General features: G+C 45.6%; 20 non-coding genes across 20 annotated transcripts; 9 read left to right on the top strand and 11 right to left on the bottom strand.

Moving 5' to 3' along the window:
* Positions 1 to 1,343: 1,343 nt before the first annotated feature.
* LOC146820610 (U6 spliceosomal RNA) lies at positions 1,344 to 1,450 on the bottom strand. The gene has a single exon (XR_014965275.1). It is a non-coding gene; the product is annotated as a U6 spliceosomal RNA (small nuclear RNA).
* A 782-nt stretch (positions 1,451 to 2,232) lies between these two features.
* On the top strand, positions 2,233 to 2,305 carry TRNAR-ACG (transfer RNA arginine (anticodon ACG)). The gene has a single exon. It is a non-coding gene; the product is annotated as a tRNA-Arg (tRNA).
* A 1,009-nt stretch (positions 2,306 to 3,314) lies between these two features.
* LOC146820608 (U6 spliceosomal RNA) lies at positions 3,315 to 3,421 on the bottom strand. Its single transcript, XR_014965274.1, has one exon. It is a non-coding gene; the product is annotated as a U6 spliceosomal RNA (small nuclear RNA).
* A 772-nt stretch (positions 3,422 to 4,193) lies between these two features.
* On the top strand, positions 4,194 to 4,266 carry TRNAR-ACG (transfer RNA arginine (anticodon ACG)). Its single transcript has one exon. It is a non-coding gene; the product is annotated as a tRNA-Arg (tRNA).
* Positions 4,267 to 5,275: 1,009 nt separating this feature from the next.
* Positions 5,276 to 5,382, bottom strand: LOC146820606 (U6 spliceosomal RNA). Its single transcript, XR_014965273.1, has one exon. It is a non-coding gene; the product is annotated as a U6 spliceosomal RNA (small nuclear RNA).
* A 782-nt stretch (positions 5,383 to 6,164) lies between these two features.
* Positions 6,165 to 6,237, top strand: TRNAR-ACG (transfer RNA arginine (anticodon ACG)). Its single transcript has one exon. It is a non-coding gene; the product is annotated as a tRNA-Arg (tRNA).
* Positions 6,238 to 7,246: 1,009 nt separating this feature from the next.
* On the bottom strand, positions 7,247 to 7,353 carry LOC146820604 (U6 spliceosomal RNA). The gene has a single exon (XR_014965272.1). It is a non-coding gene; the product is annotated as a U6 spliceosomal RNA (small nuclear RNA).
* A 772-nt stretch (positions 7,354 to 8,125) lies between these two features.
* On the top strand, positions 8,126 to 8,198 carry TRNAR-ACG (transfer RNA arginine (anticodon ACG)). The gene has a single exon. It is a non-coding gene; the product is annotated as a tRNA-Arg (tRNA).
* Positions 8,199 to 9,207: 1,009 nt separating this feature from the next.
* LOC146820602 (U6 spliceosomal RNA) lies at positions 9,208 to 9,314 on the bottom strand. Its single transcript, XR_014965271.1, has one exon. It is a non-coding gene; the product is annotated as a U6 spliceosomal RNA (small nuclear RNA).
* Positions 9,315 to 10,086: 772 nt separating this feature from the next.
* Positions 10,087 to 10,159, top strand: TRNAR-ACG (transfer RNA arginine (anticodon ACG)). Its single transcript has one exon. It is a non-coding gene; the product is annotated as a tRNA-Arg (tRNA).
* Positions 10,160 to 11,168: 1,009 nt separating this feature from the next.
* Positions 11,169 to 11,275, bottom strand: LOC146820600 (U6 spliceosomal RNA). The gene has a single exon (XR_014965270.1). It is a non-coding gene; the product is annotated as a U6 spliceosomal RNA (small nuclear RNA).
* A 778-nt stretch (positions 11,276 to 12,053) lies between these two features.
* Positions 12,054 to 12,126, top strand: TRNAR-ACG (transfer RNA arginine (anticodon ACG)). Its single transcript has one exon. It is a non-coding gene; the product is annotated as a tRNA-Arg (tRNA).
* A 1,009-nt stretch (positions 12,127 to 13,135) lies between these two features.
* Positions 13,136 to 13,242, bottom strand: LOC146820598 (U6 spliceosomal RNA). The gene has a single exon (XR_014965269.1). It is a non-coding gene; the product is annotated as a U6 spliceosomal RNA (small nuclear RNA).
* A 782-nt stretch (positions 13,243 to 14,024) lies between these two features.
* On the top strand, positions 14,025 to 14,097 carry TRNAR-ACG (transfer RNA arginine (anticodon ACG)). The gene has a single exon. It is a non-coding gene; the product is annotated as a tRNA-Arg (tRNA).
* Positions 14,098 to 15,106: 1,009 nt separating this feature from the next.
* LOC146820596 (U6 spliceosomal RNA) lies at positions 15,107 to 15,213 on the bottom strand. The gene has a single exon (XR_014965268.1). It is a non-coding gene; the product is annotated as a U6 spliceosomal RNA (small nuclear RNA).
* Positions 15,214 to 17,077: 1,864 nt separating this feature from the next.
* Positions 17,078 to 17,184, bottom strand: LOC146820595 (U6 spliceosomal RNA). Its single transcript, XR_014965267.1, has one exon. It is a non-coding gene; the product is annotated as a U6 spliceosomal RNA (small nuclear RNA).
* A 772-nt stretch (positions 17,185 to 17,956) lies between these two features.
* On the top strand, positions 17,957 to 18,029 carry TRNAR-ACG (transfer RNA arginine (anticodon ACG)). Its single transcript has one exon. It is a non-coding gene; the product is annotated as a tRNA-Arg (tRNA).
* A 1,009-nt stretch (positions 18,030 to 19,038) lies between these two features.
* Positions 19,039 to 19,145, bottom strand: LOC146820593 (U6 spliceosomal RNA). Its single transcript, XR_014965265.1, has one exon. It is a non-coding gene; the product is annotated as a U6 spliceosomal RNA (small nuclear RNA).
* Positions 19,146 to 19,917: 772 nt separating this feature from the next.
* TRNAR-ACG (transfer RNA arginine (anticodon ACG)) lies at positions 19,918 to 19,990 on the top strand. Its single transcript has one exon. It is a non-coding gene; the product is annotated as a tRNA-Arg (tRNA).
* A 1,009-nt stretch (positions 19,991 to 20,999) lies between these two features.
* LOC146820591 (U6 spliceosomal RNA) lies at positions 21,000 to 21,106 on the bottom strand. Its single transcript, XR_014965447.1, has one exon. It is a non-coding gene; the product is annotated as a U6 spliceosomal RNA (small nuclear RNA).
* Between the last annotated feature and the right edge of the window lie 309 nt (positions 21,107 to 21,415).

Genomic DNA, 21,415 nt, shown 5'->3' with positions numbered 1-21,415 from the left:
CATTTCCTTGGATCTAGGACCATTTCGCCTGACTTTTAGGTCCTTCCTCCTCCTAAAGTCCTTTGTATAAGTTAGGAACACCTGACAGAACAGAATTTCAGGAGGTCCCTCAGGTGGGTTTACTTGTGTCTTCTGGTTGTGAGCAGTAAACATGGCTAAAAAGGTTGATGGAATGGTGTTTTAAAACACACACACACACACACACACACACACACACAATTTCTGGTCCTCTTAAGGACAAAAGTATGGGTGTACCTACATGGGGCCAGTGGCGCAATGGATAACGCGTCTGACTACGGATCAGACGATTGTAGGTTTGATTCCTATCTGGCTCGAAAGGGTCATAGGTCCCTGTTTATGGTATTCCTGTGGAATTCTTATTTACCTCAGACTTGTTGTAGGTTCAATATTCTCGAGCACGACTCATCCAGCAGTCGTTCCATGGTAGGGCTGCAGTAATAGGACCACGGCTAGTTAAAAGTTTCTCATTTGCTGCTGGATTCTATGTGAAGGCCGTCATGTGGTGTGCTGCTTTTGTATTTCAACATGGGTCTCTGAGTCTCTAAACTAGGAAAAAATCTTGTTGAGAAAAGTGTGTGTGAGAGGATCTGTGGGTGCAGGCAGGTGTGTGCACTTGAGTGCTGACCCATTTACATGTGTGAGAGAGACAAGCAAATTGCCTGTGGGATGTAGGCCTACAACTGGAACCAAGCAGCCAGGCATAACCACAGGTAAGGAGAGAGGAAGGCAGTTCATTATTAGAGCAGGATCATGAGCATCTTGCCCTGCTCCCTTCTGCCCCGATCGGCCACGATCGGCCAAGACCTCTCTATTAGGGTGGAGGGTGAACATTTCTTGGACCTCAGAAACTGAGGGATGCAGGCCCAATATGTCCTCCAAGGGCCTAGAGGACCCGGTGCCCAATCATGCCTGGTGTTTTTCAGCTTACCCGACCAATCTGGTTGCAAGGCGGATTTTAACAGTACTGCTGAAAAGGGACTCCCAGACAGCCCTGAGGCCATCATTTGCATAGGCCCTCCCCTTCTCTTTGTCTTGCTTCCCACAAAGCAACGCATCGCTGGCAGCAGTATAGATTTGGGGGTTGTGAAGAATAATGACAGGGAGGCTGAAGAAGAGAAAGAAAAGTCCCAGAAGTCCTGCAGGCTTCCTTGCTAAATGCAGCTGGACACATAGAGTGCACCTTCTTTACTGCGAGGTAAATACATTAAAAATGTTGAGGAGAGAAAAATTGAAAAATACATATTAGGAGGAAAGCACTGGAACCTGCTTTATTATTTCAATTAGTCTTGAAAACATAGAACATTTCTCTCCTGAAAGCTGGTAAAAATATGGAACGCTTCACGAATTTGCGTGTCATCCTTGCGCAGGGGCCATGCTAATCTTCTCTGTATCGTTCCAATTTTAGTATATGTGCTGCCGAAGCGAGCACACTTCATTGATGAACCTACAATGTTTATAAACTCTCTAAATCTACAGTCTCTAGACATAGGGTGGCGTGGCAGAGATGCTCGGATGGCCTGTAAGCATTCAAATCTGAGCCAATGGGCAAAAATGAATGAAGAGTAACAATCCATTATTCTTCACTGCATTTGTGGTCCAAGACTTCACCAATTGGAAGTATGTAGATTATGCCAGGGTTGCAAAGGCTCATGGTTCAGGCTACAGACAAGGAACATTGTGACATCACGCTGCCTGTGGAACAGTGATATTAGAGGTGAAACAGCTGCACAGTAGGTTAGGTGAAGGGCTCTGAGAGTGGAAAGGCAGCATGCCTGGGTCCCTGGACAAGGTGAGCCTATGACAAGGTGTCTGAATTTTCGCCTGTATTGTAATATTAAACACTTTATTGTTGTACCCGCCTGCTGATTAAGAAGTCCGCAAGATCAGCTCCACACAGACGTGGAACTGATGATGTTAATGCAGACTATTTAAGAAACTGAGGCTGATCTAAAACATTTCCTTGGATCTAGGACCATTTCGCCTGACTTTTAGGTCCTTCCTCCTCCTAAAGTCCTTTGTATAAGTTAGGAACACCTGACAGAACAGAATTTCAGGAGGTCCCTCAGGTGGGTTTACTTGTGTCTTCTGGTTGTGAGCAGTAAACATGGCTAAAAAGGTTGATGGAATGGTGTTTTAAAACACACACACACACACACACACACACACAATTTCTGGTCCTCTTAAGGACAAAAGTATGGGTGTACCTACATGGGGCCGGTGGCGCAATGGATAACGCGTCTGACTACGGATCAGAAGATTGTAGGTTCGACTCCTATCTGGCTCGAAAGGGTCATAGGTCCCTGTTTTATGGTATTCCTGTGGAATTCTTATTTACCTCAGACTTGTTGTAGGTTCAATATTCTTGAGCACGACTCATCCAGCAGTCGTTCCATGGTAGGGCTGCAGTAATAGGACCACGGCTGGTTAAAAGTTTCCCATTTGCTGCTGGATTCTATGTGAAGGCCGTCATGTGGTGTGCTGCTTTTGTATTTCAACATGGGTCTCTGAGTCTCTAAACTAGGAAAAAATCTTGTTGAGAAAAGTGTGTGTGAGAGGATCTGTGGGTGCAGGCAGGTGTGTGCACTTGAGTGCTGACCCATTTACATGTGTGAGAGAGACAAGCAAATTGCCTGTGGGATGTAGGCCTACAACTGGAACCAAGCAGCCAGGCATAACCACAGGTAAGGAGAGAGGAAGGCAGTTCATTATTAGAGCAGGATCATGAGCATCTTGCCCTGCTCCCTTCTGCCCCGATCGGCCACGATCGGCCAAGACCTCTCTATTAGGGTGGAGGGTGAACATTTCTTGGACCTCAGAAACTGAGGGATGCAGGCCCAATATGTCCTCCAAGGGCCTAGAGGACCCGGTGCCCAATCATGCCTGGTGTTTTTCAGCTTACCCGACCAATCTGGTTGCAAGGCGGATTTTAACAGTACTGCTGAAAAGGGACTCCCAGACAGCCCTGAGGCCATCATTTGCATAGGCCCTCCCCTTCTCTTTGTCTTGCTTCCCACAAAGCAACGCATCGCTGGCAGCAGTATAGATTTGGGGGTTGTGAAGAATAATGACAGGGAGGCTGAAGAAGAGAAAGAAAAGTCCCAGAAGTCCTGCAGGCTTCCTTGCTAAATGCAGCTGGACACATAGAGTGCACCTTCTTTACTGCGAGGTAAATACATTAAAAATGTTGAGGAGAGAAAAATTGAAAAATACATATTAGGAGGAAAGCACTGGAACCTGCTTTATTATTTCAATTAGTCTTGAAAACATAGAACATTTCTCTCCTGAAAGCTGGTAAAAATATGGAACGCTTCACGAATTTGCGTGTCATCCTTGCGCAGGGGCCATGCTAATCTTCTCTGTATCGTTCCAATTTTAGTATATGTGCTGCCGAAGCGAGCACACTTCATTGATGAACCTACAATGTTTATAAACTCTCTAAATCTACAGTCTCTAGACATAGGGTGGCCTGGCAGAGATGCTCGGATGGCCTGTAAGCATTCAAATCTGAGCCAATGGGCAAAAATGAATGAAGAGTAACAATCCATTATTCTTCACTGCATTTGTGGTCCAAGACTTCACCAATTGGAAGTATGTAGATTATGCCAGGGTTGCAAAGGCTCATGGTTCAGGCTACAGACAAGGAACATTGTGACATCACGCTGCCTGTGGAACAGTGATATTAGAGGTGAAACAGCTGCACAGTAGGTTAGGTGAAGGGCTCTGAGAGTGGAAAGGCAGCATGCCTGGGTCCCTGGACAAGGTGAGCCTATGACAAGGTGTCTGAATTTTCGCCTGTATTGTAATATTAAACACTTTATTGTTGTACCCGCCTGCTGATTAAGAAGTCCTCAAGATCAGCTCCACACAGACGTGGAACTGATGATGTTAATGCAGACTATTTAAGAAACTGAGGCTGATCTAAAACATTTCCTTGGATCTAGGACCATTTCGCCTGACTTTTAGGTCCTTCCTCCTCCTAAAGTCCTTTGTATAAGTTAGGAACACCTGACAGAACAGAATTTCAGGAGGTCCCTCAGGTGGGTTTACTTGTGTCTTCTGGTTGTGAGCAGTAAACATGGCTAAAAAGGTTGATGGAATGGTGTTTTAAAACACACACACACACACACAATTTCTGGTCCTCTTAAGGACAAAAGTATGGGTGTACCTACATGGGGCCAGTGGCGCAATGGATAACGCGTCTGACTACGGATCAGAAGATTGTAGGTTCGATTCCTATCTGGCTCGAAAGGGTCATAGGTCCCTGTTTTATGGTATTCCTGTGGAATTCTTATTTACCTCAGACTTGTTGTAGGTTCAATATTCTCGAGCACGACTCATCCAGCAGTCGTTCCATGGTAGGGCTGCAGTAATAGGACCACGGCTAGTTAAAAGTTTCCCATTTGCTGCTGGATTCTATGTGAAGGCCGTCATGTGGTGTGCTGCTTTTGTATTTCAACATGGGTCTCTGAGTCTCTAAACTAGGAAAAAATCTTGTTGAGAAAAGTGTGTGTGAGAGGATCTGTGGGTGCAGGCAGGTGTGTGCACTTGAGTGCTGACCCATTTACATGTGTGAGAGAGACAAGCAAATTGCCTGTGGGATGTAGGCCTACAACTGGAACCAAGCAGCCAGGCATAACCACAGGTAAGGAGAGAGGAAGGCAGTTCATTATTAGAGCAGGATCATGAGCATCTTGCCCTGCTCCCTTCTGCCCCGATCGGCCACGATCGGCCAAGACCTCTCTATTAGGGTGGAGGGTGAACATTTCTTGGACCTCAGAAACTGAGGGATGCAGGCCCAATATGTCCTCCAAGGGCCTAGAGGACCCGGTGCCCAATCATGCCTGGTGTTTTTCAGCTTACCCGACCAATCTGGTTGCAAGGCGGATTTTAACAGTACTGCTGAAAAGGGACTCCCAGACAGCCCTGAGGCCATCATTTGCATAGGCCCTCCCCTTCTCTTTGTCTTGCTTCCCACAAAGCAACGCATCGCTGGCAGCAGTATAGATTTGGGGGTTGTGAAGAATAATGACAGGGAGGCTGAAGAAGAGAAAGAAAAGTCCCAGAAGTCCTGCAGGCTTCCTTGCTAAATGCAGCTGGACACATAGAGTGCACCTTCTTTACTGCGAGGTAAATACATTAAAAATGTTGAGGAGAGAAAAATTGAAAAATACATATTAGGAGGAAAGCACTGGAACCTGCTTTATTATTTCAATTAGTCTTGAAAACATAGAACATTTCTCTCCTGAAAGCTGGTAAAAATATGGAACGCTTCACGAATTTGCGTGTCATCCTTGCGCAGGGGCCATGCTAATCTTCTCTGTATCGTTCCAATTTTAGTATATGTGCTGCCGAAGCGAGCACACTTTATTGATGAACCTACAATGTTTATAAACTCTCTAAATCTACAGTCTCTAGACATAGGGTGGCCTGGCAGAGATGCTCGGATGGCCTGTAAGCATTCAAATCTGAGCCAATGGGCAAAAATGAATGAAGAGTAACAATCCATTATTCTTCACTGCATTTGTGGTCCAAGACTTCACCAATTGGAAGTATGTAGATTATGCCAGGGTTGCAAAGGCTCATGGTTCAGGCTACAGACAAGGAACATTGTGACATCACGCTGCCTGTGGAACAGTGATATTAGAGGTGAAACAGCTGCACAGTAGGTTAGGTGAAGGGCTCTGAGAGTGGAAAGGCAGCATGCCTGGGTCCCTGGACAAGGTGAGCCTATGACAAGGTGTCTGAATTTTCGCCTGTATTGTAATATTAAACACTTTATTGTTGTACCCGCCTGCTGATTAAGAAGTCCTCAAGATCAGCTCCACACAGACGTGGAACTGATGATGTTAATGCAGACTATTTAAGAAACTGAGGCTGATCTAAAACATTTCCTTGGATCTAGGACCATTTCGCCTGACTTTTAGGTCCTTCCTCCTCCTAAAGTCCTTTGTATAAGTTAGGAACACCTGACAGAACAGAATTTCAGGAGGTCCCTCAGGTGGGTTTACTTGTGTCTTCTGGTTGTGAGCAGTAAACATGGCTAAAAAGGTTGATGGAATGGTGTTTTAAAACACACACACACACACACACACACACACAATTTCTGGTCCTCTTAAGGACAAAAGTATGGGTGTACCTACATGGGGCCGGTGGCGCAATGGATAACGCGTCTGACTACGGATCAGAAGATTGTAGGTTTGACTCCTATCTGGCTCGAAAGGGTCATAGGTCCCTGTTTTATGGTATTCCTGTGGAATTCTTATTTACCTCAGACTTGTTGTAGGTTCAATATTCTTGAGCACGACTCATCCAGCAGTCGTTCCATGGTAGGGCTGCAGTAATAGGACCACGGCTGGTTAAAAGTTTCCCATTTGCTGCTGGATTCTATGTGAAGGCCGTCATGTGGTGTGCTGCTTTTGTATTTCAACATGGGTCTCTGAGTCTCTAAACTAGGAAAAAATCTTGTTGAGAAAAGTGTGTGTGAGAGGATCTGTGGGTGCAGGCAGGTGTGTGCACTTGAGTGCTGACCCATTTACATGTGTGAGAGAGACAAGCAAATTGCCTGTGGGATGTAGGCCTACAACTGGAACCAAGCAGCCAGGCATAACCACAGGTAAGGAGAGAGGAAGGCAGTTCATTATTAGAGCAGGATCATGAGCATCTTGCCCTGCTCCCTTCTGCCCCGATCGGCCACGATCGGCCAAGACCTCTCTATTAGGGTGGAGGGTGAACATTTCTTGGACCTCAGAAACTGAGGGATGCAGGCCCAATATGTCCTCCAAGGGCCTAGAGGACCCGGTGCCCAATCATGCCTGGTGTTTTTCAGCTTACCCGACCAATCTGGTTGCAAGGCGGATTTTAACAGTACTGCTGAAAAGGGACTCCCAGACAGCCCTGAGGCCATCATTTGCATAGGCCCTCCCCTTCTCTTTGTCTTGCTTCCCACAAAGCAACGCATCGCTGGCAGCAGTATAGATTTGGGGGTTGTGAAGAATAATGACAGGGAGGCTGAAGAAGAGAAAGAAAAGTCCCAGAAGTCCTGCAGGCTTCCTTGCTAAATGCAGCTGGACACATAGAGTGCACCTTCTTTACTGCGAGGTAAATACATTAAAAATGTTGAGGAGAGAAAAATTGAAAAATACATATTAGGAGGAAAGCACTGGAACCTGCTTTATTATTTCAATTAGTCTTGAAAACATAGAACATTTCTCTCCTGAAAGCTGGTAAAAATATGGAACGCTTCACGAATTTGCGTGTCATCCTTGCGCAGGGGCCATGCTAATCTTCTCTGTATCGTTCCAATTTTAGTATATGTGCTGCCGAAGCGAGCACACTTCATTGATGAACCTACAATGTTTATAAACTCTCTAAATCTACAGTCTCTAGACATAGGGTGGCCTGGCAGAGATGCTCGGATGGCCTGTAAGCATTCAAATCTGAGCCAATGGGCAAAAATGAATGAAGAGTAACAATCCATTATTCTTCACTGCATTTGTGGTCCAAGACTTCACCAATTGGAAGTATGTAGATTATGCCAGGGTTGCAAAGGCTCATGGTTCAGGCTACAGACAAGGAACATTGTGACATCACGCTGCCTGTGGAACAGTGATATTAGAGGTGAAACAGCTGCACAGTAGGTTAGGTGAAGGGCTCTGAGAGTGGAAAGGCAGCATGCCTGGGTCCCTGGACAAGGTGAGCCTATGACAAGGTGTCTGAATTTTCGCCTGTATTGTAATATTAAACACTTTATTGTTGTACCCGCCTGCTGATTAAGAAGTCCTCAAGATCAGCTCCACACAGACGTGGAACTGATGATGTTAATGCAGACTATTTAAGAAACTGAGGCTGATCTAAAACATTTCCTTGGATCTAGGACCATTTCGCCTGACTTTTAGGTCCTTCCTCCTCCTAAAGTCCTTTGTATAAGTTAGGAACACCTGACAGAACAGAATTTCAGGAGGTCCCTCAGGTGGGTTTACTTGTGTCTTCTGGTTGTGAGCAGTAAACATGGCTAAAAAGGTTGATGGAATGGTGTTTTAAAACACACACACACACACACAATTTCTGGTCCTCTTAAGGACAAAAGTATGGGTGTACCTACATGGGGCCAGTGGCGCAATGGATAACGCGTCTGACTACGGATCAGAAGATTGTAGGTTCGATTCCTATCTGGCTCGAAAGGGTCATAGGTCCCTGTTTTATGGTATTCCTGTGGAATTCTTATTTACCTCAGACTTGTTGTAGGTTCAATATTCTCGAGCACGACTCATCCAGCAGTCGTTCCATGGTAGGGCTGCAGTAATAGGACCACGGCTAGTTAAAAGTTTCCCATTTGCTGCTGGATTCTATGTGAAGGCCGTCATGTGGTGTGCTGCTTTTGTATTTCAACATGGGTCTCTGAGTCTCTAAACTAGGAAAAAATCTTGTTGAGAAAAGTGTGTGTGAGAGGATCTGTGGGTGCAGGCAGGTGTGTGCACTTGAGTGCTGACCCATTTACATGTGTGAGAGAGACAAGCAAATTGCCTGTGGGATGTAGGCCTACAACTGGAACCAAGCAGCCAGGCATAACCACAGGTAAGGAGAGAGGAAGGCAGTTCATTATTAGAGCAGGATCATGAGCATCTTGCCCTGCTCCCTTCTGCCCCGATCGGCCACGATCGGCCAAGACCTCTCTATTAGGGTGGAGGGTGAACATTTCTTGGACCTCAGAAACTGAGGGATGCAGGCCCAATATGTCCTCCAAGGGCCTAGAGGACCCGGTGCCCAATCATGCCTGGTGTTTTTCAGCTTACCCGACCAATCTGGTTGCAAGGCGGATTTTAACAGTACTGCTGAAAAGGGACTCCCAGACAGCCCTGAGGCCATCATTTGCATAGGCCCTCCCCTTCTCTTTGTCTTGCTTCCCACAAAGCAACGCATCGCTGGCAGCAGTATAGATTTGGGGGTTGTGAAGAATAATGACAGGGAGGCTGAAGAAGAGAAAGAAAAGTCCCAGAAGTCCTGCAGGCTTCCTTGCTAAATGCAGCTGGACACATAGAGTGCACCTTCTTTACTGCGAGGTAAATACATTAAAAATGTTGAGGAGAGAAAAATTGAAAAATACATATTAGGAGGAAAGCACTGGAACCTGCTTTATTATTTCAATTAGTCTTGAAAACATAGAACATTTCTCTCCTGAAAGCTGGTAAAAATATGGAACGCTTCACGAATTTGCGTGTCATCCTTGCGCAGGGGCCATGCTAATCTTCTCTGTATCGTTCCAATTTTAGTATATGTGCTGCCGAAGCGAGCACACTTTATTGATGAACCTACAATGTTTATAAACTCTCTAAATCTACAGTCTCTAGACATAGGGTGGCCTGGCAGAGATGCTCGGATGGCCTGTAAGCATTCAAATCTGAGCCAATGGGCAAAAATGAATGAAGAGTAACAATCCATTATTCTTCACTGCATTTGTGGTCCAAGACTTCACCAATTGGAAGTATGTAGATTATGCCAGGGTTGCAAAGGCTCATGGTTCAGGCTACAGACAAGGAACATTGTGACATCACGCTGCCTGTGGAACAGTGATATTAGAGGTGAAACAGCTGCACAGTAGGTTAGGTGAAGGGCTCTGAGAGTGGAAAGGCAGCATGCCTGGGTCCCTGGACAAGGTGAGCCTATGACAAGGTGTCTGAATTTTCGCCTGTATTGTAATATTAAACACTTTATTGTTGTACCCGCCTGCTGATTAAGAAGTCCTCAAGATCAGCTCCACACAGACGTGGAACTGATGATGTTAATGCAGACTATTTAAGAAACTGAGGCTGATCTAAAACATTTCCTTGGATCTAGGACCATTTCGCCTGACTTTTAGGTCCTTCCTCCTCCTAAAGTCCTTTGTATAAGTTAGGAACACCTGACAGAACAGAATTTCAGGAGGTCCCTCAGGTGGGTTTACTTGTGTCTTCTGGTTGTGAGCAGTAAACATGGCTAAAAAGGTTGATGGAATGGTGTTTTAAAACACACACACACACACACAATTTCTGGTCCTCTTAAGGACAAAAGTATGGGTGTACCTACATGGGGCCAGTGGCGCAATGGATAACGCGTCTGACTACGGATCAGAAGATTGTAGGTTCGATTCCTATCTGGCTCGAAAGGGTCATAGGTCCCTGTTTTATGGTATTCCTGTGGAATTCTTATTTACCTCAGACTTGTTGTAGGTTCAATATTCTCGAGCACGACTCATCCAGCAGTCGTTCCATGGTAGGGCTGCAGTAATAGGACCACGGCTAGTTAAAAGTTTCCCATTTGCTGCTGGATTCTATGTGAAGGCCGTCATGTGGTGTGCTGCTTTTGTATTTCAACATGGGTCTCTGAGTCTCTAAACTAGGAAAAAATCTTGTTGAGAAAAGTGTGTGTGAGAGGATCTGTGGGTGCAGGCAGGTGTGTGCACTTGAGTGCTGACCCATTTACATGTGTGAGAGAGACAAGCAAATTGCCTGTGGGATGTAGGCCTACAACTGGAACCAAGCAGCCAGGCATAACCACAGGTAAGGAGAGAGGAAGGCAGTTCATTATTAGAGCAGGATCATGAGCATCTTGCCCTGCTCCCTTCTGCCCCGATCGGCCACGATCGGCCAAGACCTCTCTATTAGGGTGGAGGGTGAACATTTCTTGGACCTCAGAAACTGAGGGATGCAGGCCCAATATGTCCTCCAAGGGCCTAGAGGACCCGGTGCCCAATCATGCCTGGTGTTTTTCAGCTTACCCGACCAATCTGGTTGCAAGGCGGATTTTAACAGTACTGCTGAAAAGGGACTCCCAGACAGCCCTGAGGCCATCATTTGCATAGGCCCTCCCCTTCTCTTTGTCTTGCTTCCCACAAAGCAACGCATCGCTGGCAGCAGTATAGATTTGGGGGTTGTGAAGAATAATGACAGGGAGGCTGAAGAAGAGAAAGAAAAGTCCCAGAAGTCCTGCAGGCTTCCTTGCTAAATGCAGCTGGACACATAGAGTGCACCTTCTTTACTGCGAGGTAAATACATTAAAAATGTTGAGGAGAGAAAAATTGAAAAATACATATTAGGAGGAAAGCACTGGAACCTGCTTTATTATTTCAATTAGTCTTGAAAACATAGAACATTTCTCTCCTGAAAGCTGGTAAAAATATGGAACGCTTCACGAATTTGCGTGTCATCCTTGCGCAGGGGCCATGCTAATCTTCTCTGTATCGTTCCAATTTTAGTATATGTGCTGCCGAAGCGAGCACACTTTATTGATGAACCTACAATGTTTATAAACTCTCTAAATCTACAGTCTCTAGACATAGGGTGGCCTGGCAGAGATGCTCGGATGGCCTGTAAGCATTCAAATCTGAGCCAATGGGCAAAAATGAATGAAGAGTAACAATCCATTATTCTTCACTGCATTTGTGGTCCAAGACTTCACCAATTGGAAGTATGTAGATTATGCCAGGGTTGCAAAGGCTCATGGTTCAGGCTACAGACAAGGAACATTGTGACATCACGCTGCCTGTGGAACAGTGATATTAGAGGTGAAACAGCTGCACAGTAGGTTAGGTGAAGGGCTCTGAGAGTGGAAAGGCAGCATGCCTGGGTCCCTGGACAAGGTGAGCCTATGACAAGGTGTCTGAATTTTCGCCTGTATTGTAATATTAAACACTTTATTGTTGTACCCACCTGCTGATTAAGAAGTCCTCAAGATCAGCTCCACACAGACGTGGAACTGATGATGTTAATGCAGACTATTTAAGAAACTGAGGCTGATCTAAAACATTTCCTTGGATCTAGGACCATTTCGCCTGACTTTTAGGTCCTTCCTCCTCCTAAAGTCCTTTGTATAAGTTAGGAACACCTGACAGAACAGAATTTCAGGAGGTCCCTCAGGTGGGTTTACTTGTGTCTTCTGGTTGTGAGCAGTAAACATGGCTAAAAAGGTTGATGGAATGGTGTTTTAAAACACACACACACACACACACACACAATTTCTGGTCCTCTTAAGGACAAAAGTATGGGTGTACCTACATGGGGCCAGTGGCGCAATGGATAACGCGTCTGACTACGGATCAGAAGATTGTAGGTTTGATTCCTATCTGGCTCGAAAGGGTCATAGGTCCATGTTTTATGGTATTCCTGTGGAATTCTTATTTACCTCAGACTTGTTGTAGGTTCAATATTCTCGAGCACGACTCATCCAGCAGTCGTTCCATGGTAGGGCTGCAGTAATAGGACCACGGCTAGTTAAAAGTTTCCCATTTGCTGCTGGATTCTATGTGAAGGCCGTCATGTAGTGTGCTGCTTTTGTATTTCAACATGGGTCTCTGAGTCTCTAAACTAGGAAAAAATCTTGTTGAGAAAAGTGTGTGTGAGAGGATCTGTGGGTGCAGGCAGGTGTGTGCACTTGAGTGCTGACCCATTTACATGTGTGAGAGAGACAAGCAAATTGCCTGTGGGATGTAGGCCTACAACTGGAACCAAGCAGCCAGGCATAACCACAGGTAAGGAGAGAGGAAGGCAGTTCATTATTAGAGCAGGATCATGAGCATCTTGCCCTGCTCCCTTCTGCCCTGATCGGCCACGATCGGCCAATACCTCTCTATTAGGGTGGAGGGTGAACATTTCTTGGACCTCAGAAACTGAGGGATGCAGGCCCAATATGTCCTCCAAGGGCCTAGAGGACCCGGTGCCCAATCATGCCTTGTGTTTTTCAGCTTACCCGACCAATTTGGTTGCAAGGCGGATTTTAACATTACTGCTGAAAAGGGACTCCCAGACAGCCCTGAGGCCATCATTTGCATAGGCCCTCCCCTTCTCTTTGTCTTGCTTCCCACAAAGCAACGCATCGCTGGCAGCAGTATAGATTTGGGGGTTGTGAAGAATAATGACAGGGAGGCTGAAGAAGAGAAAGAAAAGTCCCAGAAGTCCTGCAGGCTTCCTTGCTAAATGCAGCTGGACACATAGAGTGCACCTTCTTTACTGCGAGGTAAATACATTAAAAATGTTGAGGAGAGAAAAATTGAAAAATACATATTAGGAGGAAAGCACTGGAACCTGCTTTATTATTTCAATTAGTCTTGAAAACATAGAACATTTCTCTCCTGAAAGCTGGTAAAAATATGGAACGCTTCACGAATTTGCGTGTCATCCTTGCGCAGGGGCCATGCTAATCTTCTCTGTATCGTTCCAATTTTAGTATATGTGCTGCCGAAGCGAGCACACTTCATTGATGAACCTACAATGTTTATAAACTCTCTAAATCTACAGTCTCTAGACATAGGGTGGCCTGGCAGAGATGCTCGGATGGCCTGTAAGCATTCAAATCTGAGCCAATGGGCAAAAATGAATGAAGAGTAACAATCCATTATTCTTCACTGCATTTGTGGTCCAAGACTTCACCAATTGGAAGTATGTAGATTATGCCAGGGTTGCAAAGGCTCATGGTTCAGGCTACAGACAAGGAACATTGTGACATCAAGCTGCCTGTGGAACAGTGATATTAGAGGTGAAACAGCTGCACAGTAGGTTAGGTGAAGGGCTCTGAGAGTGGAAAGGCAGCATGCCTGGGTCCCTGGACAAGGTGAGCCTATGACAAGGTGTCTGAATTTTCGCCTGTATTGTAATATTAAACACTTTATTGTTGTACCCGCCTGCTGATTAAGAAGTCCTCAAGATCAGCTCCACACAGACGTGGAACTGATGATGTTAATGCAGACTATTTAAGAAACTGAGGCTGATCTAAAACATTTCCTTGGATCTAGGACCATTTCGCCTGACTTTTAGGTCCTTCCTCCTCCTAAAGTCCTTTGTATAAGTTAGGAACACCTGACAGAACAGAATTTCAGGAGGTCCCTCAGGTGGGTTTACTTGTGTCTTCTGGTTGTGAGCAGTAAACATGGCTAAAAAGGTTGATGGAATGGTGTTTTAAAACACACACACACACACACACACACACACAATTTCTGGTCCTCTTAAGGACAAAAGTATGGGTGTACCTACATGGGGCCAGTGGCGCAATGGATAACGCGTCTGACTACGGATCAGAAGATTGTAGGTTCGACTCCTATCTGGCTCGAAAGGGTCATAGGTCCCTGTTTTATGGTATTCCTGTGGAATTCTTATTTACCTCAGACTTGTTGTAGGTTCAATATTCTTGAGCACGACTCATCCAGCAGTCGTTCCATGGTAGGGCTGCAGTAATAGGACCACGGCTGGTTAAAAGTTTCCCATTTGCTGCTGGATTCTATGTGAAGGCCGTCATGTGGTGTGCTGCTTTTGTATTTCAACATGGGTCTCTGAGTCTCTAAACTAGGAAAAAATCTTGTTGAGAAAAGTGTGTGTGAGAGGATCTGTGGGTGCAGGCAGGTGTGTGCACTTGAGTGCTGACCCATTTACATGTGTGAGAGAGACAAGCAAATTGCCTGTGGGATGTAGGCCTACAACTGGAACCAAGCAGCCAGGCATAACCACAGGTAAGGAGAGAGGAAGGCAGTTCATTATTAGAGCAGGATCATGAGCATCTTGCCCTGCTCCCTTCTGCCCCGATCGGCCACGATCGGCCAAGACCTCTCTATTAGGGTGGAGGGTGAACATTTCTTGGACCTCAGAAACTGAGGGATGCAGGCCCAATATGTCCTCCAAGGGCCTAGAGGACCCGGTGCCCAATCATGCCTGGTGTTTTTCAGCTTACCCGACCAATCTGGTTGCAAGGCGGATTTTAACAGTACTGCTGAAAAGGGACTCCCAGACAGCCCTGAGGCCATCATTTGCATAGGCCCTCCCCTTCTCTTTGTCTTGCTTCCCACAAAGCAACGCATCGCTGGCAGCAGTATAGATTTGGGGGTTGTGAAGAATAATGACAGGGAGGCTGAAGAAGAGAAAGAAAAGTCCCAGAAGTCCTGCAGGCTTCCTTGCTAAATGCAGCTGGACACATAGAGTGCACCTTCTTTACTGCGAGGTAAATACATTAAAAATGTTGAGGAGAGAAAAATTGAAAAATACATATTAGGAGGAAAGCACTGGAACCTGCTTTATTATTTCAATTAGTCTTGAAAACATAGAACATTTCTCTCCTGAAAGCTGGTAAAAATATGGAACGCTTCACGAATTTGCGTGTCATCCTTGCGCAGGGGCCATGCTAATCTTCTCTGTATCGTTCCAATTTTAGTATATGTGCTGCCGAAGCGAGCACACTTTATTGATGAACCTACAATGTTTATAAACTCTCTAAATCTACAGTCTCTAGACATAGGGTGGCCTGGCAGAGATGCTCGGATGGCCTGTAAGCATTCAAATCTGAGCCAATGGGCAAAAATGAATGAAGAGTAACAATCCATTATTCTTCACTGCATTTGTGGTCCAAGACTTCACCAATTGGAAGTATGTAGATTATGCCAGGGTTGCAAAGGCTCATGGTTCAGGCTACAGACAAGGAACATTGTGACATCACGCTGCCTGTGGAACAGTGATATTAGAGGTGAAACAGCTGCACAGTAGGTTAGGTGAAGGGCTCTGAGAGTGGAAAGGCAGCATGCCTGGGTCCCTGGACAAGGTGAGCCTATGACAAGGTGTCTGAATTTTCGCCTGTATTGTAATATTAAACACTTTATTGTTGTACCCGCCTGCTGATTAAGAAGTCCTCAAGATCAGCTCCACACAGACGTGGAACTGATGATGTTAATGCAGACTATTTAAGAAACTGAGGCTGATCTAAAACATTTCCTTGGATCTAGGACCATTTCGCCTGACTTTTAGGTCCTTCCTCCTCCTAAAGTCCTTTGTATAAGTTAGGAACACCTGACAGAACAGAATTTCAGGAGGTCCCTCAGGTGGGTTTACTTGTGTCTTCTGGTTGTGAGCAGTAAACATGGCTAAAAAGGTTGATGGAATGGTGTTTTAAAACACACACACACACACACACACACACACAATTTCTGGTCCTCTTAAGGACAAAAGTATGGGTGTACCTACATGGGGCCGGTGGCGCAATGGATAACGCGTCTGACTACGGATCAGAAGATTGTAGGTTTGACTCCTATCTGGCTCGAAAGGGTCATAGGTCCCTGTTTTATGGTATTCCTGTGGAATTCTTATTTACCTCAGACTTGTTGTAGGTTCAATATTCTTGAGCACGACTCATCCAGCAGTCGTTCCATGGTAGGGCTGCAGTAATAGGACCACGGCTGGTTAAAAGTTTCCCATTTGCTGCTGGATTCTATGTGAAGGCCGTCATGTGGTGTGCTGCTTTTGTATTTCAACATGGGTCTCTGAGTCTCTAAACTAGGAAAAAATCTTGTTGAGAAAAGTGTGTGTGAGAGGATCTGTGGGTGCAGGCAGGTGTGTGCACTTGAGTGCTGACCCATTTACATGTGTGAGAGAGACAAGCAAATTGCCTGTGGGATGTAGGCCTACAACTGGAACCAAGCAGCCAGGCATAACCACAGGTAAGGAGAGAGGAAGGCAGTTCATTATTAGAGCAGGATCATGAGCATCTTGCCCTGCTCCCTTCTGCCCCGATCGGCCACGATCGGCCAAGACCTCTCTATTAGGGTGGAGGGTGAACATTTCTTGGACCTCAGAAACTGAGGGATGCAGGCCCAATATGTCCTCCAAGGGCCTAGAGGACCCGGTGCCCAATCATGCCTGGTGTTTTTCAGCTTACCCGACCAATCTGGTTGCAAGGCGGATTTTAACAGTACTGCTGAAAAGGGACTCCCAGACAGCCCTGAGGCCATCATTTGCATAGGCCCTCCCCTTCTCTTTGTCTTGCTTCCCACAAAGCAACGCATCGCTGGCAGCAGTATAGATTTGGGGGTTGTGAAGAATAATGACAGGGAGGCTGAAGAAGAGAAAGAAAAGTCCCAGAAGTCCTGCAGGCTTCCTTGCTAAATGCAGCTGGACACATAGAGTGCACCTTCTTTACTGCGAGGTAAATACATTAAAAATGTTGAGGAGAGAAAAATTGAAAAATACATATTAGGAGGAAAGCACTGGAACCTGCTTTATTATTTCAATTAGTCTTGAAAACATAGAACATTTCTCTCCTGAAAGCTGGTAAAAATATGGAACGCTTCACGAATTTGCGTGTCATCCTTGCGCAGGGGCCATGCTAATCTTCTCTGTATCGTTCCAATTTTAGTATATGTGCTGCCGAAGCGAGCACACTTCATTGATGAACCTACAATGTTTATAAACTCTCTAAATCTACAGTCTCTAGACATAGGGTGGCCTGGCAGAGATGCTCGGATGGCCTGTAAGCATTCAAATCTGAGCCAATGGGCAAAAATGAATGAAGAGTAACAATCCATTATTCTTCACTGCATTTGTGGTCCAAGACTTCACCAATTGGAAGTATGTAGATTATGCCAGGGTTGCAAAGGCTCATGGTTCAGGCTACAGACAAGGAACATTGTGACATCACGCTGCCTGTGGAACAGTGATATTAGAGGTGAAACAGCTGCACAGTAGGTTAGGTGAAGGGCTCTGAGAGTGGAAAGGCAGCATGCCTGGGTCCCTGGACAAGGTGAGCCTATGACAAGGTGTCTGAATTTTCGCCTGTATTGTAATATTAAACACTTTATTGTTGTACCCGCCTGCTGATTAAGAAGTCCTCAAGATCAGCTCCACACAGACGTGGAACTGATGATGTTAATGCAGACTATTTAAGAAACTGAGGCTGATCTAAAACATTTCCTTGGATCTAGGACCATTTCGCCTGACTTTTAGGTCCTTCCTCCTCCTAAAGTCCTTTGTATAAGTTAGGAACACCTGACAGAACAGAATTTCAGGAGGTCCCTCAGGTGGGTTTACTTGTGTCTTCTGGTTGTGAGCAGTAAACATGGCTAAAAAGGTTGATGGAATGGTGTTTTAAAACACACACACACACACACAATTTCTGGTCCTCTTAAGGACAAAAGTATGGGTGTACCTACATGGGGCCAGTGGCGCAATGGATAACGCGTCTGACTACGGATCAGAAGATTGTAGGTTCGATTCCTATCTGGCTCGAAAGGGTCATAGGTCCCTGTTTTATGGTATTCCTGTGGAATTCTTATTTACCTCAGACTTGTTGTAGGTTCAATATTCTCGAGCACGACTCATCCAGCAGTCGTTCCATGGTAGGGCTGCAGTAATAGGACCACGGCTAGTTAAAAGTTTCCCATTTGCTGCTGGATTCTATGTGAAGGCCGTCATGTGGTGTGCTGCTTTTGTATTTCAACATGGGTCTCTGAGTCTCTAAACTAGGAAAAAATCTTGTTGAGAAAAGTGTGTGTGAGAGGATCTGTGGGTGCAGGCAGGTGTGTGCACTTGAGTGCTGACCCATTTACATGTGTGAGAGAGACAAGCAAATTGCCTGTGGGATGTAGGCCTACAACTGGAACCAAGCAGCCAGGCATAACCACAGGTAAGGAGAGAGGAAGGCAGTTCATTATTAGAGCAGGATCATGAGCATCTTGCCCTGCTCCCTTCTGCCCCGATCGGCCACGATCGGCCAAGACCTCTCTATTAGGGTGGAGGGTGAACATTTCTTGGACCTCAGAAACTGAGGGATGCAGGCCCAATATGTCCTCCAAGGGCCTAGAGGACCCGGTGCCCAATCATGCCTGGTGTTTTTCAGCTTACCCGACCAATCTGGTTGCAAGGCGGATTTTAACAGTACTGCTGAAAAGGGACTCCCAGACAGCCCTGAGGCCATCATTTGCATAGGCCCTCCCCTTCTCTTTGTCTTGCTTCCCACAAAGCAACGCATCGCTGGCAGCAGTATAGATTTGGGGGTTGTGAAGAATAATGACAGGGAGGCTGAAGAAGAGAAAGAAAAGTCCCAGAAGTCCTGCAGGCTTCCTTGCTAAATGCAGCTGGACACATAGAGTGCACCTTCTTTACTGCGAGGTAAATACATTAAAAATGTTGAGGAGAGAAAAATTGAAAAATACATATTAGGAGGAAAGCACTGGAACCTGCTTTATTATTTCAATTAGTCTTGAAAACATAGAACATTTCTCTCCTGAAAGCTGGTAAAAATATGGAACGCTTCACGAATTTGCGTGTCATCCTTGCGCAGGGGCCATGCTAATCTTCTCTGTATCGTTCCAATTTTAGTATATGTGCTGCCGAAGCGAGCACACTTTATTGATGAACCTACAATGTTTATAAACTCTCTAAATCTACAGTCTCTAGACATAGGGTGGCCTGGCAGAGATGCTCGGATGGCCTGTAAGCATTCAAATCTGAGCCAATGGGCAAAAATGAATGAAGAGTAACAATCCATTATTCTTCACTGCATTTGTGGTCCAAGACTTCACCAATTGGAAGTATGTAGATTATGCCAGGGTTGCAAAGGCTCATGGTTCAGGCTACAGACAAGGAACATTGTGACATCACGCTGCCTGTGGAACAGTGATATTAGAGGTGAAACAGCTGCACAGTAGGTTAGGTGAAGGGCTCTGAGAGTGGAAAGGCAGCATGCCTGGGTCCCTGGACAAGGTGAGCCTATGACAAGGTGTCTGAATTTTCGCCTGTATTGTAATATTAAACACTTTATTGTTGTACCCGCCTGCTGATTAAGAAGTCCTCAAGATCAGCTCCACACAGACGTGGAACTGATGATGTTAATGCAGACTATTTAAGAAACTGAGGCTGATCTAAAACATTTCCTTGGATCTAGGACCATTTCGCCTGACTTTTAGGTCCTTCCTCCTCCTAAAGTCCTTTGTATAAGTTAGGAACACCTGACAGAACAGAATTTCAGGAGGTCCCTCAGGTGGGTTTACTTGTGTCTTCTGGTTGTGAGCAGTAAACATGGCTAAAAAGGTTGATGGAATGGTGTTTTAAAACACACACACACACACACAATTTCTGGTCCTCTTAAGGACAAAAGTATGGGTGTACCTACATGGGGCCAGTGGCGCAATGGATAACGCGTCTGACTACGGATCAGAAGATTGTAGGTTCGATTCCTATCTGGCTCGAAAGGGTCATAGGTCCCTGTTTTATGGTATTCCTGTGGAATTCTTATTTACCTCAGACTTGTTGTAGGTTCAATATTCTCGAGCACGACTCATCCAGCAGTCGTTCCATGGTAGGGCTGCAGTAATAGGACCACGGCTAGTTAAAAGTTTCCCATTTGCTGCTGGATTCTATGTGAAGGCCGTCATGTGGTGTGCTGCTTTTGTATTTCAACATGGGTCTCTGAGTCTCTAAACTAGGAAAAAATCTTGTTGAGAAAAGTGTGTGTGAGAGGATCTGTGGGTGCAGGCAGGTGTGTGCACTTGAGTGCTGACCCATTTACATGTGTGAGAGAGACAAGCAAATTGCCTGTGGGATGTAGGCCTACAACTGGAACCAAGCAGCCAGGCATAACCACAGGTAAGGAGAGAGGAAGGCAGTTCATTATTAGAGCAGGATCATGAGCATCTTGCCCTGCTCCCTTCTGCCCCGATCGGCCACGATCGGCCAAGACCTCTCTATTAGGGTGGAGGGTGAACATTTCTTGGACCTCAGAAACTGAGGGATGCAGGCCCAATATGTCCTCCAAGGGCCTAGAGGACCCGGTGCCCAATCATGCCTGGTGTTTTTCAGCTTACCCGACCAATCTGGTTGCAAGGCGGATTTTAACAGTACTGCTGAAAAGGGACTCCCAGACAGCCCTGAGGCCATCATTTGCATAGGCCCTCCCCTTCTCTTTGTCTTGCTTCCCACAAAGCAACGCATCGCTGGCAGCAGTATAGATTTGGGGGTTGTGAAGAATAATGACAGGGAGGCTGAAGAAGAGAAAGAAAAGTCCCAGAAGTCCTGCAGGCTTCCTTGCTAAATGCAGCTGGACACATAGAGTGCACCTTCTTTACTGCGAGGTAAATACATTAAAAATGTTGAGGAGAGAAAAATTGAAAAATACATATTAGGAGGAAAGCACTGGAACCTGCTTTATTATTTCAATTAGTCTTGAAAACATAGAACATTTCTCTCCTGAAAGCTGGTAAAAATATGGAACGCTTCACGAATTTGTGTGTCATCCTTGCGCAGGGGCCATGCTAATCTTCTCTGTATCGTTCCAATTTTAGTATATGTGCTGCCGAAGCGAGCACACTTTATTGATGAACCTACAATGTTTATAAACTCTCTAAATCTACAGTCTCTAGACATAGGGTGGCCTGGCAGAGATGCTCGGATGGCCTGTAAGCATTCAAATCTGAGCCAATGGGCAAAAATGAATGAAGAGTAACAATCCATTATTCTTCACTGCATTTGTGGTCCAAGACTTCACCAATTGGAAGTATGTAGATTATGCCAGGGTTGCAAAGGCTCATGGTTCAGGCTACAGACAAGGAACATTGTGACATCACGCTGCCTGTGGAACAGTGATATTAGAGGTGAAACAGCTGCACAGTAGGTTA

Source organism: Triturus cristatus, chromosome 6 (assembly GCF_964204655.1).
Source record: "Triturus cristatus chromosome 6, aTriCri1.1, whole genome shotgun sequence".
NCBI lineage: Eukaryota > Metazoa > Chordata > Amphibia > Caudata > Salamandridae > Triturus > Triturus cristatus.
This window is presented reverse-complemented; position numbering and strand designations above follow the sequence as displayed.